General features: G+C 38.5%; 2 long non-coding RNA genes across 2 annotated transcripts in view; one reads left to right on the top strand and one right to left on the bottom strand.

The window, feature by feature from the left end:
- LOC148215097 (uncharacterized) overlaps positions 1 to 12,396 on the bottom strand; it is a 62,558-nt gene that overhangs the window by 18,996 nt on the left and 31,166 nt on the right. The gene's annotated exons all lie outside the window — the stretch shown is intronic.
- LOC148215099 (uncharacterized) lies at positions 1,997 to 7,603 on the top strand. Its single transcript, XR_015796923.1, has 3 exons — positions 1,997 to 2,594; positions 6,642 to 6,782; positions 7,485 to 7,603. It is a non-coding gene; the product is annotated as an uncharacterized LOC148215099 (long non-coding RNA).

Raw genomic sequence — 12,396 nt, 5'->3', positions numbered from 1 at the left:
GGCCTCCAGGTTGTAAACAATTTGAATTGCTACTGGACTTCAGATTTCACATCTGAAATGAATATTCACATTGTGATCCAGCTTCATTGCCAGTAGTAATGTAAAGGACCTTGCTGAATGTTTCTGTTTTCTGAACGTCAATTGTTTTTGGCACGCACGTGACATGAGACAAATAGGTGCTATATACAGCCAAAGTGGATTGTAAATCCCACAGTAAAATAACAGACCATGAATCACCTGGCCAAAACAGGCCATTTATTCCAGCTTTCCAGAAAACAACTCTACCATCAAATAAAGGCCTAATCCAAATGTGTATCCTTTGGAATAGAATGCCAGCTATCCAAAAGAAACTGAGTCTCTATGGGTTTTCCAACGATGCCATTTTGACTTTAGAGTTTGACCGAGCCAGGTCACTACTAAGGCAAAGGATCTTAGATACAGAAGGCCAAGCAGAAACTGCTGTTTTTACCCATAATATAATTGCAAATAACCAAATTCTAGTGAGCAAACCAGTCTCATACTTGTATCATATTACAGTCCCAACATTCAGGAGAGCTTTATCCTTAGGTCGATTTAACGCTCTCCCTACAGCTGTTTTAGAAGGAAAATACAGGAAAATCCCTTATGATATTCGATACTGCCCCTGTGGTACAGGTGCCATTGAAACCACAGTCCATGTTCTTTTGTATTGTCAGTATTATAGGGACATTCCCTTTCAGCTGATTACCCCTCTTTTATTTAAATTCCCCGGGCATTCCGATAATTTGTACTTGCATTTGTTAAATAATCAAGACAGATCTATTTCTTTAAAAGTTGCAAAATTTTGCTACATAATGTGTAAGCTTCACCCACAAATGGTTGCTAGTAGTTATTGATGAAAGGGGTAATATTGTTGTCTGTTTTATTGTATCTATTTTTATTGGTCAATGACCAAAATAAATATGATGATGATGATGGAGTAAAATGAATGTGTTGATGGTGTGGAACAAGCAGTCAGCATGAGCATTCTGATCAACCAATGAATGAGTTTTTCCCTTGTTCCAAGAGAAGCAAGAGACTGTTGCTGGAGCTGTGGAACAATTTCAGGTCATCCCCCTGAAGGGTGACTCACAGATTTCTGGAAAAGGGACTATGCCCAGTCTTCCAGGGGCAGGAAGGAGAGAAGCTTGAGTTTGCACAGAGGTGAGGAATCCAACGACTGTCCCAAAGAAGAAAAAACAGGTGGTGGTGATGGATGACACACTGCTGAGAGGAATGGAGTCAGCAATTTTTAGATCAGCCATGAAGATCTAGGATGTGACAGAGATGGTGACCTGACTAATCAAACCTACTGACCATTATCCCTTTTTTCTATTTCATGTTAGAACAAATGACACTGCCAGAAAGAGCCTGGAAAAAATATCAAGGGACTACAATGCAGCAGGCAGACCTAAAAAGGACAGTGCTAAAAGGCTCAGATGCCTCTTCACCAATGCAGAAATAGGGGGACAAACAATGAACAAACAGGGGGAACTTGGTCCTAGTATGGGAAGGTGGGGTGGGGGGAGATATAACATTGTTAGTAATACTGAAACCTGGTGCGATGGACCTCATGATTGGAATATAGCACTTGAAGGATATAATTTGTTCAAAAGAATCAGACCCAACAAAATGGGAACTGAGTTGCATTATTATGGAAATTCATGACCCCAAGGATTAAAACCCTGCTGAAAGTGTCTGGGTGGATATTAAGGGCAAAGGAAATAAAAATGACATTGTGGGTACATACTAACAGGCCATCCCAAAATTGTAGGAAGGATTCCATAGATGGAAATCCTGAAAGGAAACAAGTTCAGGAGGGTTGAGAAATTCTGAAAAATGAGATAATTAAGGGTGGAACACAAACAACACCAAAGAGAAAGGAAAATGGGACACAATTGATGAGGCAGATGTGGTTGATAAACTGATAAAACTGTGTCACAAAAAGGACAAATTTAAAAAAATGGAAACAGTGTCACATAATAAAAGCAGAAGATCAGAAAATAGCTGAATCTGAAAGGATGTGGTCAGGAAAGCTAGGGCTTAGAATGAACTGAGTCTTGCAATGAATGTCAAAAGTAATTTTAAAAGGGTTCTTTGTATATGTGCAGTTCAAGAGGAAAGTCAAGGAAACAGTTGATCCGGTGGTGGAGAAGATGGGAAGATAGTGACAGACAACAGGGAGAAGGCTCAACAGCTTAATTCCTGTTTTGCACTTGTCTTTTCACAAAATTAAAAAGTCCAACTGTGAGAAGCTGCACCATAGGATGTAGAAGAGAACTGCAGGGCAATATAGGAAATTAAGTGAATTCAAGTTGCCAGGGCCAGACAGATGACATTTCATGGTGCTAACTACTAATTAGTAATGTGATCTCAGAACCACTGACTGTAATCTTTGAGAACTCCTGGAGTACCAGGGAAATGCTAGAAGATGAAGAGTTCACACTGTTCCAGACTTTAAAAAAGGAAAGAAAGTGGATCCTGGAAACTGCAGTTCAATCAGCTTGACATCAGTACATGGGAAAATCTCAGAAAAGATCAAGCTGTGGGTTTGCAAGCACTTAGAAAGGAACAAGGTAAGTGCTAGAAACCATCATGGTTTGTCGAAAATAGATCCTTCCAGACAAATCTTACTGCTTTTTTTGAGATTGTGACTAAATTAGTAGATTAATATAGACTGTGGATACAGTGTATCTAGACTTCAGTAATGCATTTTATAAAGTTGACCATAGCTTCCTTGACACCATGGAGCAATGTGGGTTGGATGGTCCCACTACCAGCTGGATGCAAAGTTGGTTGAACAACCATACACAACACATGGTCCTTAGTAGATCTATGACTATATGTAGAGAGGTGTGCAGTGGGCTATCTCAAGGTTCTGTTTTGGGCCCAGTGCTCTTCAACATTTTTATAAATAAAATAAGCTATGCGCAGCAAATTTATAGATGATGGAAATCCGGGGGGGGGGGGGGCGTGATTGCAAATGCCACAGAAAATATGCTCAATAGGTTCAAGGTTCCAGACTGATAGACTTAAACACTGGGCTCTATCTACCCAAATGCTATTAAATTGTGAGAAATGTAAGATTTTGCAGCTAGGTAGGAAAAAACAAATGCACAGGTACAAGATAAGTGCTACCTGCCTCAGCAGTAGTATTTGTGAGTAGTAGATCAAAGATTAAACATCAGCCAGCAGTGGGCTGCAGCTTCCAAAAGAGCCAATACAATCAATAGAGGTATAATGTTGGGATCATGGGAAGTGATAATTCTTATTTATTTATTTATTTGTCACATTTGTATTGCCAGCCATCTCACATAATGAGTCTGGATGGTGTACATAATAAAACAAAATACATAAAAAACATTAAAACCACAATTTAAATTAAAATAAAACCAAGATAAAAAAAAGAAACTCTATGCTGCACTGCTCAGACCATCCCTGGAATATTGTGTACACTTTTAGTTGCCACCAGAAAAATGCTGAGGAACTGAAAACAGTGCAGAGAAGAGTGACAAAGATAGTGAGAGGCTTGGAGGCTAAATCCTATGAAGATCAGTTAAAGGAACTGGATTTGTTTAGCCTAAAAAAGAGAAGGCTAAGGGGAGACATGACAGCAGTCTTCCAATACTTGAAGGGCTGTCACAAGGAAGAGGGTTAAGCATTTATTCTTCTTAATGCTTAAGAGTAGGACAAGAACCAACGGATGGAAGCTTTACAGAGAAAGATTTATACCTGAAACCAAGAGGAATTTCCTGACTGTGAGAGCTATTAAGCAGTGGAACAGCCTGCCTCCTGGAGTCATGGGTGCTCCATCACTGGAGGTTTTCAAACATAGGTTGGACAGGTCTGGGATGGTCTGAAGATTCCTCAGGAGGACTAGAAGAAGACCTTCAAGATCCCATCTGATTATATGCCTCTATGATTCATTCCCCTTCTATCCTCCTGCAAAGGATGATCTGAGAGATCTTCTTGCTTGCAGAAGTCTTCTCCACATTGCCATATGAACCAGAAAACTATGGCTTAAGCAGTTCCTATATTCTAGGGTTAAACCAGCTAAAGGGATCAGGGAAACAATGATTTAGCCAACCAAAACAGATGTATGAGGAAAAAGGAAGAATTCTGCTTTATTGGTTTCTTGGTGAGTCAGCATTATAGCAGGATCGGTACCATTAGATTTACATCCAAATAAGGATGATTCATCGGCAGCTTGTGCATGAATAGCTGAACAAATAACTGGTTAGAAAGGTTGTGCTGTACATTTGTTTTTTGTTATTAAGGCACTTATGATTAAAAGTCACAAACAAATATAATAGAGTTTTAATTAATGTGGGGCTTTGAACAAGATGTGAATAGTAGTGTATGGAATTATAAATAGTATGGAGAAAATGGAAAGAGGGTTTTTTATCCCTCTTTAATGATACTAGAACCTGATATCATCCAATGAAGCTGAAAGATGGATAGTTCCAGGTCAATAAAAGAAAGTATTCAGGTGGTTGGACTAGGATCAAGGGGACCCAGTTCAAGCCTGCACTCCACTGAGGAAACTGATTTTGATGCTTTGAGGCCACTCACTCTTTTTCAGCCCAATCTACCTCAGAGTATTATTGTTGTGGGGATAAATTGGAGGAACTGAGTTGACCTCCTCTAGGAGAGAAGGATATAAATATGACAAATAAATGATGCAATTTACACCAACGGGTGTACAGATGACTACCAACATGACTTTTAAAAAAGATTAAATACACTCCTAGGTTTCAGTGGCTAATGTTCAAGACTGTATCTAGTGCCTCCTGTATTAGGAGTAGTATACCTGGCAAAACTAGTTGTTGGGGAAGATAAGAAAGAGATAGCAATTCTGCCCATATTCAACTTCTGAGTTTCATAGAGGCACCTACTTGACTGATGCGTGAATAGAATACTGAAGTGAGTGGGGCTGGATGTTCTGTTTTTAATATCTCCTAATTCAGAAGAGCACTTAAGCAGAGACTTAATAGCAGCTGTATTCAAACACTTAAGGGAATTCAGAATTTAGAATTCATTCAAGAGGAAATGAACACACATATAAGAATGCGAGCTTAGATTATTGTCCTGAACAGTGCGGGGTACATCCTGTTTGAGCTGGAAATTCCATCCTTTCACCCAGCCACACATATTTTATAAATGAGTAAAGAAACAGATTTTATATTCCAGTTCCATGCCCTGACCTAAGAGCAAGTCCCATTGGACTCAGTGGAATTTACTTCCAAATAGATCTATATAAGACTGCATTATAAATAACTTGTTATCAGATACTTAAAACAATAAAGGGAGCTATAAATTTCACTATCATTTATTTACAAGCAGACTGCAATTAATTTCAGCCTCATTATTATTCCAAAGCAATTTTTAAAAAGCCGTTGCTGAATTATAATGATGCTCTCAGGTTTGAATAAATGTGAAAATGAAATATGTGTTTTGGAGCAGGAAGACTTTCTAGAATTGGCAAGACCAATGCCTCAAATTTTGCTGCTGGCTGCAGAGAATATTGCTTGGTTAGTGGCAGAAATGAAGCAAGGCAGCTGCTGTGCCCCTCTGTACATCTATGGACTGCAGCTGGGTCCAGCTGTTTTGCAGTTAAGCAAGTGACTGCAAATGTCGCTACTGCATTTTACATTATAAGCTGCCTGCATTCTGTGTTTTTTCTCCTATGACACTACTGCATTTTATACTACAAGCTACCTGTATTCTCCCCTCATTCTGATTGCAACAAGAAACCTTCATCTTTTACTTACTATTGAACTAGACTGCACATTTGGAACTGGGAAATCATATTTCTTCATTTGTTTTTCCATACTCAAAGAAGAGAGGGTCCTTTGAATCTTTGGTACTTGGGCTTGGTACTTGGCAACCTCTACCTCATTTGTTGGATTTTATTCTGTTGTAACTTATATGTGCTTCCCTATTTTTTCTAATTACTGCTTGCTTATTTTAAAAAGCTTGAGAAAAAGACAAATTTTAACGGGAAGCAGTAGGGGCCCTCCATTGAACTAGAAGCATCTAATGAACTAAGTCAGATCTCAGTCTCTTTTCTGCAAACTTGGCCTTCTCTAATTTAACTTGTAATGCTATGTTTGTGCAACCCATGGAACCACCCAGTAGCTAATAATATTTTAGCTTGTGCAGACTGAGAAAAATGTGTTGAGGAGTCAACCTGTCATGTAAGCCCAGCCAAGCCGTGAGTATGTTTGAAAGATTTTACCTTATAGGAAACAATTTGGTAATTATAGTCCCAGTGACCCTGTATGTACTTCTTTAAAACCCAGTGTTAAACTGCCACATCTTTTCTCCTTTATAAAAAGTAAACTCTGGAGCCAAGTTTGATTCCTTATCTCTGTAATTTTCTTGGCAGCAGTAAAAACATGGTTTGCCATTGCTTTCTTTCACCTTTCCAGTGTAGTTTGCAGCCCCAGGATTTCCTGGTAGTCTCCCATCCAAATACAAAGGTATCTTTTGAAACATTGGGTAGCATGCTGATGGATACAGGACTCTCAAAGAAATATATTTGTAACAAAACAGATTACTGATAGAAATAAAACCATTATGTTTTCATATGCTTGCCCAATAATCATTAAAAAATTATTTAGGGTGAGAAAGATTGGATACCCATTTCATGGAAGATGGAGATTGGATACCCATTTCATGGAAGATGGAGATTGGATACCCATTTCATGGAAAAACATAATGTAACTTATGGACATTTTTCCATAAACATGGGAAAACATAAGGTAACTTACTTGTTTTGACTTGATATACAGTATTGTACGAACCCATGTCTTAGCACGTTGCACGAACCCATCTAACTGTGGATTGCTCCAACCCAGGTTAACCAAAACATGGCACATGTGATGTGTGAAATAGACCAGACCAGAGATCTAGTCTAGTTGGAACTGCACCATTTCCTAAAGATTGCATGAGCCAGATTTCTCTCTCTTTGCAGTTTCCCACAACATTCTTTCCCTCAGTCTTATCGTTTTCTTGTGGCCGCTTCTCCTCCCCAGCAGTGCTCACAACGCGAGTGCAAGTAAGATCCCTAGGGGCTTGTGTTGTAGCGGGTGTTCAGTGGAGGAGCCCAAGTGCAGGCAGCACTGCTTCCCATCCTCACAATCCCCTCACCAGATAGTGTTTGTCCCAGGGCCCTGGTAGAATTGTACTTCTCTCAAACTACGATGCTTCTTACTCTCCTCCTGATGCTGGCAGTAATTCCAACCTCTCTTTTTTTAAACTACTTTTCTGCTTCACCATGCAGGCTATCCCCAAACCAAAGGAACCCAATGTTAGCTTGCTGGGTGAACCGGGCTATCTCAGTAAGCCATAGCAAGGTTGTATGAGCTTAGTGTGTTATGTGAGCATGGCCAGTATAGTTTTTTATGGTTTAGCATATTATGTGAATGGACCATTCTGTTTTTCTTCAAAACTCTCTCTTTCAGATGGTTCCTGGCACAACCCTGAGGTTGTTTGTTGGACCTCAGAATGACCATTTCATTGCATCCTGCTTGCTAGAGTTGGCTCACACAGCTAGCTAGAGTTGGCTCACACAGAAGAAGACAATGGTAATGGTTGAAAAACGATTCATTCTATAAATGCCACCAGAAGCAAGTCTTCTGATGCCACACTTTTCAGTGGGGCTTGCTTCCTAGTAAATGTGTTTACATTCGCAAGGAGAACTTCAGAGATTAAATGTTAATCTGAACTCCTGACACTCTGGGTGCTTTTTTTTTCCAGCTGGATCACTGTATGTCAGCAATACAGCTAAACCCAAGGATGAGGCGATAGTCTCTTCAAAGGGCCTCAGGTTCAGCAAGGAAATCACGCACAGAAGCTTGTCTGCATTGGCTGAAGAGACAATCCATAGCATGTGTTACATGAAGCACTCCAGTGGTTTTGAGGAGGAAAGCGGAAAGCTTTTCACTCTCTTTTTTAATAGCCCTCGATTTTGTAGCATAGGTTTTCCACTTGGCTATTCATTTTGGTCAGTTCTGTGTACTGGTCAAGCAGAAAAAAATGGAAGCCAATCAGTAGAGTTTTCTTTTTCAGACCCCAAACAGAAATTCCTTGGGAGTTTCCAAAGCCAAATGCAATACAAGCCATTGGGGTGATGTCATTGGGTAAGTGCTGTGTTTTACATTTTTCTTAATTTGCCCAGCACAAGAATCAGAGATTTGTTTTGCACCAATGCAATTCTTACACTTCTGGGTTTGCTTATATTCTTCATGTGCTATTTGCTTGAATTATTGCCTGAGTAATCTGTGGAAATTGTAGGATGGCTTATCTGATCATCATTTGTTACTGTTATCCTAAACTGCTTTTAATGCTGTGAAGAAATCTAGACATTTAACTTCTAGTTAGGGCAGAAAGAGAGCAAATTCCCACACATAAACCCTACTCTGAAAGTTTCTTTTTGGCTTCCTTCAGTTGTTGTTCTACTTTAATTCCTAACAAGACACTTGAGAATGCACTGGTATATTGTGCTTCTGAAACCTTTTGTATAGCAGAAGGATCCAGAGAGGAAAAATGTCACAATCTGCAGGATTTTGCATCAATTGGAATACATCAGAAATTCATAAGAGAATGTGTGTATATGTGCGTGTGTTTTTATATATATATATATATATATATATATATATATATATATATTTCTTGCTGCCAGCTCTTCTATCCTATTTGGTTTTAAACAAATAAACCAGTAGCACTGATCTGTGAAAGTGAAAGTTACAAATGGTCATCAAAGGGGGGGAAAAAAGGAGGATTACAGACCATTGTGGAAACTGTTAGAGAAATAACATTTCAAAAATATATATTTATTATTTATTTCATTAAATTCATTATGGCTGAGTCTTCTTCAGCTGGGTAAGACTACAACTGTTATCATCCCCATCCAGCAAGGCAAACGGTCACTTATTTAGAAGGGGAAGTAGGTTGAACTTAATATCCCCCCTTTCATCTTCTGCAGCTTATTTTTCACGTGCATCTTTAGACTGAATCCAACCAAGTTTAGTACTACAAATGTCAGCCTAGATTTTATGGTAAACACATGGCCTACCTAATACTTAGTTTCCATCTATAGTGAAATTTAGTAGAATCTATGCCTGAGCATTGCATGATGTGTTTGCTTGCTTTCCACCGCCAGTAGCCAGTGACATGGAGAAGGAGTGGATAAACACAGAACTCGGAACGTCACAACATCAGAACGTTGCTGATTTGAAATCAGCGCCACTGATTTCAAAGGGAGTTTAAAATATGCACATAATCTGGTCCTAGAACTGTATTTACTTGGATCATACATTATCGTTTTCAAATCTCATATTGCCACTGATTTGCAATGAATTTGTCCTAAGGCAAATTATTCTCCTTGTCAAACAAATATTGTGCATGATTGTTTCAAATCAAATCAATCTTTATTATGCTAATGGAAAAACATGGTTTTGGTTTTTTAGAATGGCTGTGTCTCTTTTAACATCTATTTGCCATCACAACAACTTTTTAATTTTTGGCTTCTTGGAAGAATGCACACTGAGCCACTGGGTTTGTGTCACACACGTCAGTTTCATTTGCTGCGTTTGTTAGTTTGGTATTTGCGATATATGGATATGTGACCTTTAAAGAATTTACAGAAGGTAAAATATTCATAATGAATAAAATTTATTTGGACTTTAGGCAGTTTACACTATGATTTCCAACATTTAACTTTTCTCTAGAGTCCTAGCTTCCAACTTTTTGCCCACTAATCATGGCAATGTGTATTCTATGTTAAATTTAATTAAATTATAGAATTCAGCATGCTGAATGTCTAAGCTTTTATTTAAAACAAAACAAAACAGAAAGTATTGTAGCTTCTCATACTGAAATTTGCCGAGTTATTGGTTCCAGGATTGTTCTGCTCATGTAAGGAATACTTCTTAATTTGAGCTGTAGAAAAATGAATAATAGAATTGAAGAATTGGAAGGGACAACAAAGATCCTCCCACCTGACCCTCCCAGTGTGCCAGAAAACCAGTTAAACCATCCATGAGAAGTAACTGTCCGGCCTATTCTTAAAACCTCCAAAGATGACAAACCCATAACCTCCATAGGTAGATGTCCCACATTTGTACTGTCAGAGCATTTTCCCTTTTATTTACATGAAATCTAGGCAGCTGCAACAAAATCCCATAATATAACTCCATTCTAACAATTGGTTCAGGTACATGTACAACTACTTATTGAGTAAAGAGAAGCATGACAATTGCTCTAACACTTGTCTGCTATAAGCTTCTGTGGGCTCTTGCATAAAGTTGTAGGAAGTGAGCCCTCTGTTTTATATGACAATGAAGGGCAAATAATCACTAGATGAGGTGCGAGGCTGGCAAGAAGGAAACCAGCCCTTTCTCTGGAGGTCTCAGTTGGTGTCACTTTGGCTTCACACTTGAAAGAGAAAAGAAAAGTGTATTTCAGGGCAGCACAACTAGTTCTTAGCAGTCATCCCATTCCAGATCCTTTCCTGTTGTAATGATGTTTTATATTACCAAATATGCCAAGTACAAAGACCCCCAGAATAATATATCTAGGGCAGTGTTTCTCAACCTCAGCAACTTTAAGAAGTATGAACTTCAACTCCCAGAATTTCCTGGTAGTTGAAGTCCACACATCTTAAAGTCCCTGAGATTGAGAAGCACTATACTAGGGTAAATATATAGCATAAAAGTGCATAGATGTCCATGTTTGATGCATACTTGAAATCTTATCAAATTTTGAGCATGTTATTCAGAAACTTTTTCTGCCATTCCTTAAGTTATTGCTTTTACCCCAAGAAAAACAGCTCCCAAGGAGATTTGTCTGCTTCATCCTTGTGTGTTTTTCAGTTTTTAAACCTCCTTATACTCTGATGCTAAATCAAATGTCAGTCCTACAAATGAAGAGTGCAATGTCCAGATTAGATTTTGGAAATTATTTTCAACAAAAGGAACAGAAACAGCTGTTCCAGAATATATAGCCAAAAGCCAGTTTTGAATTTTGGCTATAATTGTTCCATGGAATTAAGGTATGGTGCTTCTTAAACAGAAGTCTGCCATGCCTTGTGCCAAACCATTTGGGAGCTGAAAAGCAGGAGCTGAAAAGCAGGAATTTCATATGAGAATTGGCTGGACGATGAAATACTGTTAAAGTTAAGAAATCTTAAGTGCAGAATAGATTGCATTAGGAATACAGGGAGAGGAATGTAAGAGTGTCCCATTTTAGTAGAAGAGGCTGTGGCATTGGATATAGCCTTAAAAGACAGAATTATATTAAAGAAAGATTATTCTTCTCAATACAGTGCTAAAATAAGCATATTAGGAATATGTAGGGTATTACATTTGCTGGTATAAATTTTTCTTTTGGAAATGGTCTGACTTCTGTTGGTATTTTCTTTAACAACAGAAACAAAATACTGTAGTAACTTGTAGCTAGTGTTCAGAGTCCAACAACTCATATTTTTACAGGGCTATGAGGAAAGACCCCTTTCCTGGCCATCTTAAAGTGTTTCTTTATAATCCACCAAACATTAAAGAAAACCCAAAAGCCCTGTGTCAAATGTTTTCAAGGGCAGAGACATTTTGCTGGTCCTCTTTCGGTTTGTGTATAAACCTAACTTGTAAGATGTAAAATATGTCCCTTGTCTGTCCCCAATACTCTGTCACAGTGGCACTTAGATGTCCCTTGTCTGTCCCCAATACTCTGTCACAGTGGCACTTAGAACTGAATTTGTGTTTCAGGTGATTGCAAATGTAGTTTTTTAAAGGAAACCTTACGACTATTTACCATGTTGCCTTGCTATAGCTACAAGCATCTCCTTGTTATATGATTGCCTGGGAATAGAATTAGAGCAAAATGTAAATAACTTGTTCATTGTTTTTTTTCTTTAATAGTTAGTGATAAATTGGGAGGGGGGTGATCATGTCACAATTCAAATTGGAAGCAAGATTAGGTTGATGGGGAAAACAGTAGAGCATCCAAGATAAGATAGCTAGACTTCTCATTGGAGACCATCAGCACAGTAGTTGGAGTCTTTTAAGTGTCCAGACTCTACAGATTTGGAACTCCTAGGGTTCCCAAATCATGAATAGCTGTGATTTCTCAGTACAAATATATAGTCCCTGTTTTTTTCTATGATTTTGAAAATGTCTTGATTGATTATATGCCATCAAGTCATTGTCAACTCGTAGCAGCATATAGATAGATTTTCTAGCGTAAGAACCATTGTCCATGTTCTTGTCTTAAGCCAAAGATGTACAAACTACAGCAGAATGAGCCTCCTGAAACTCTTGTGGCATCCAGAGACTTCCAAAGCTATTACTGCAAACTGTAATGTGAAAGAATGGAAAA

Source organism: Python bivittatus, unplaced genomic scaffold (assembly GCF_059951505.1).
Source record: "Python bivittatus isolate LINGU-HERP-01145 unplaced genomic scaffold, Pbiv_v1 ctg000480_np1212, whole genome shotgun sequence".
Taxonomy (NCBI): Eukaryota; Metazoa; Chordata; class Lepidosauria; order Squamata; family Pythonidae; genus Python; species Python bivittatus.
Note: the sequence above shows the minus strand (reverse complement) of the source record. Positions and strands in the feature narration are given on the sequence as shown.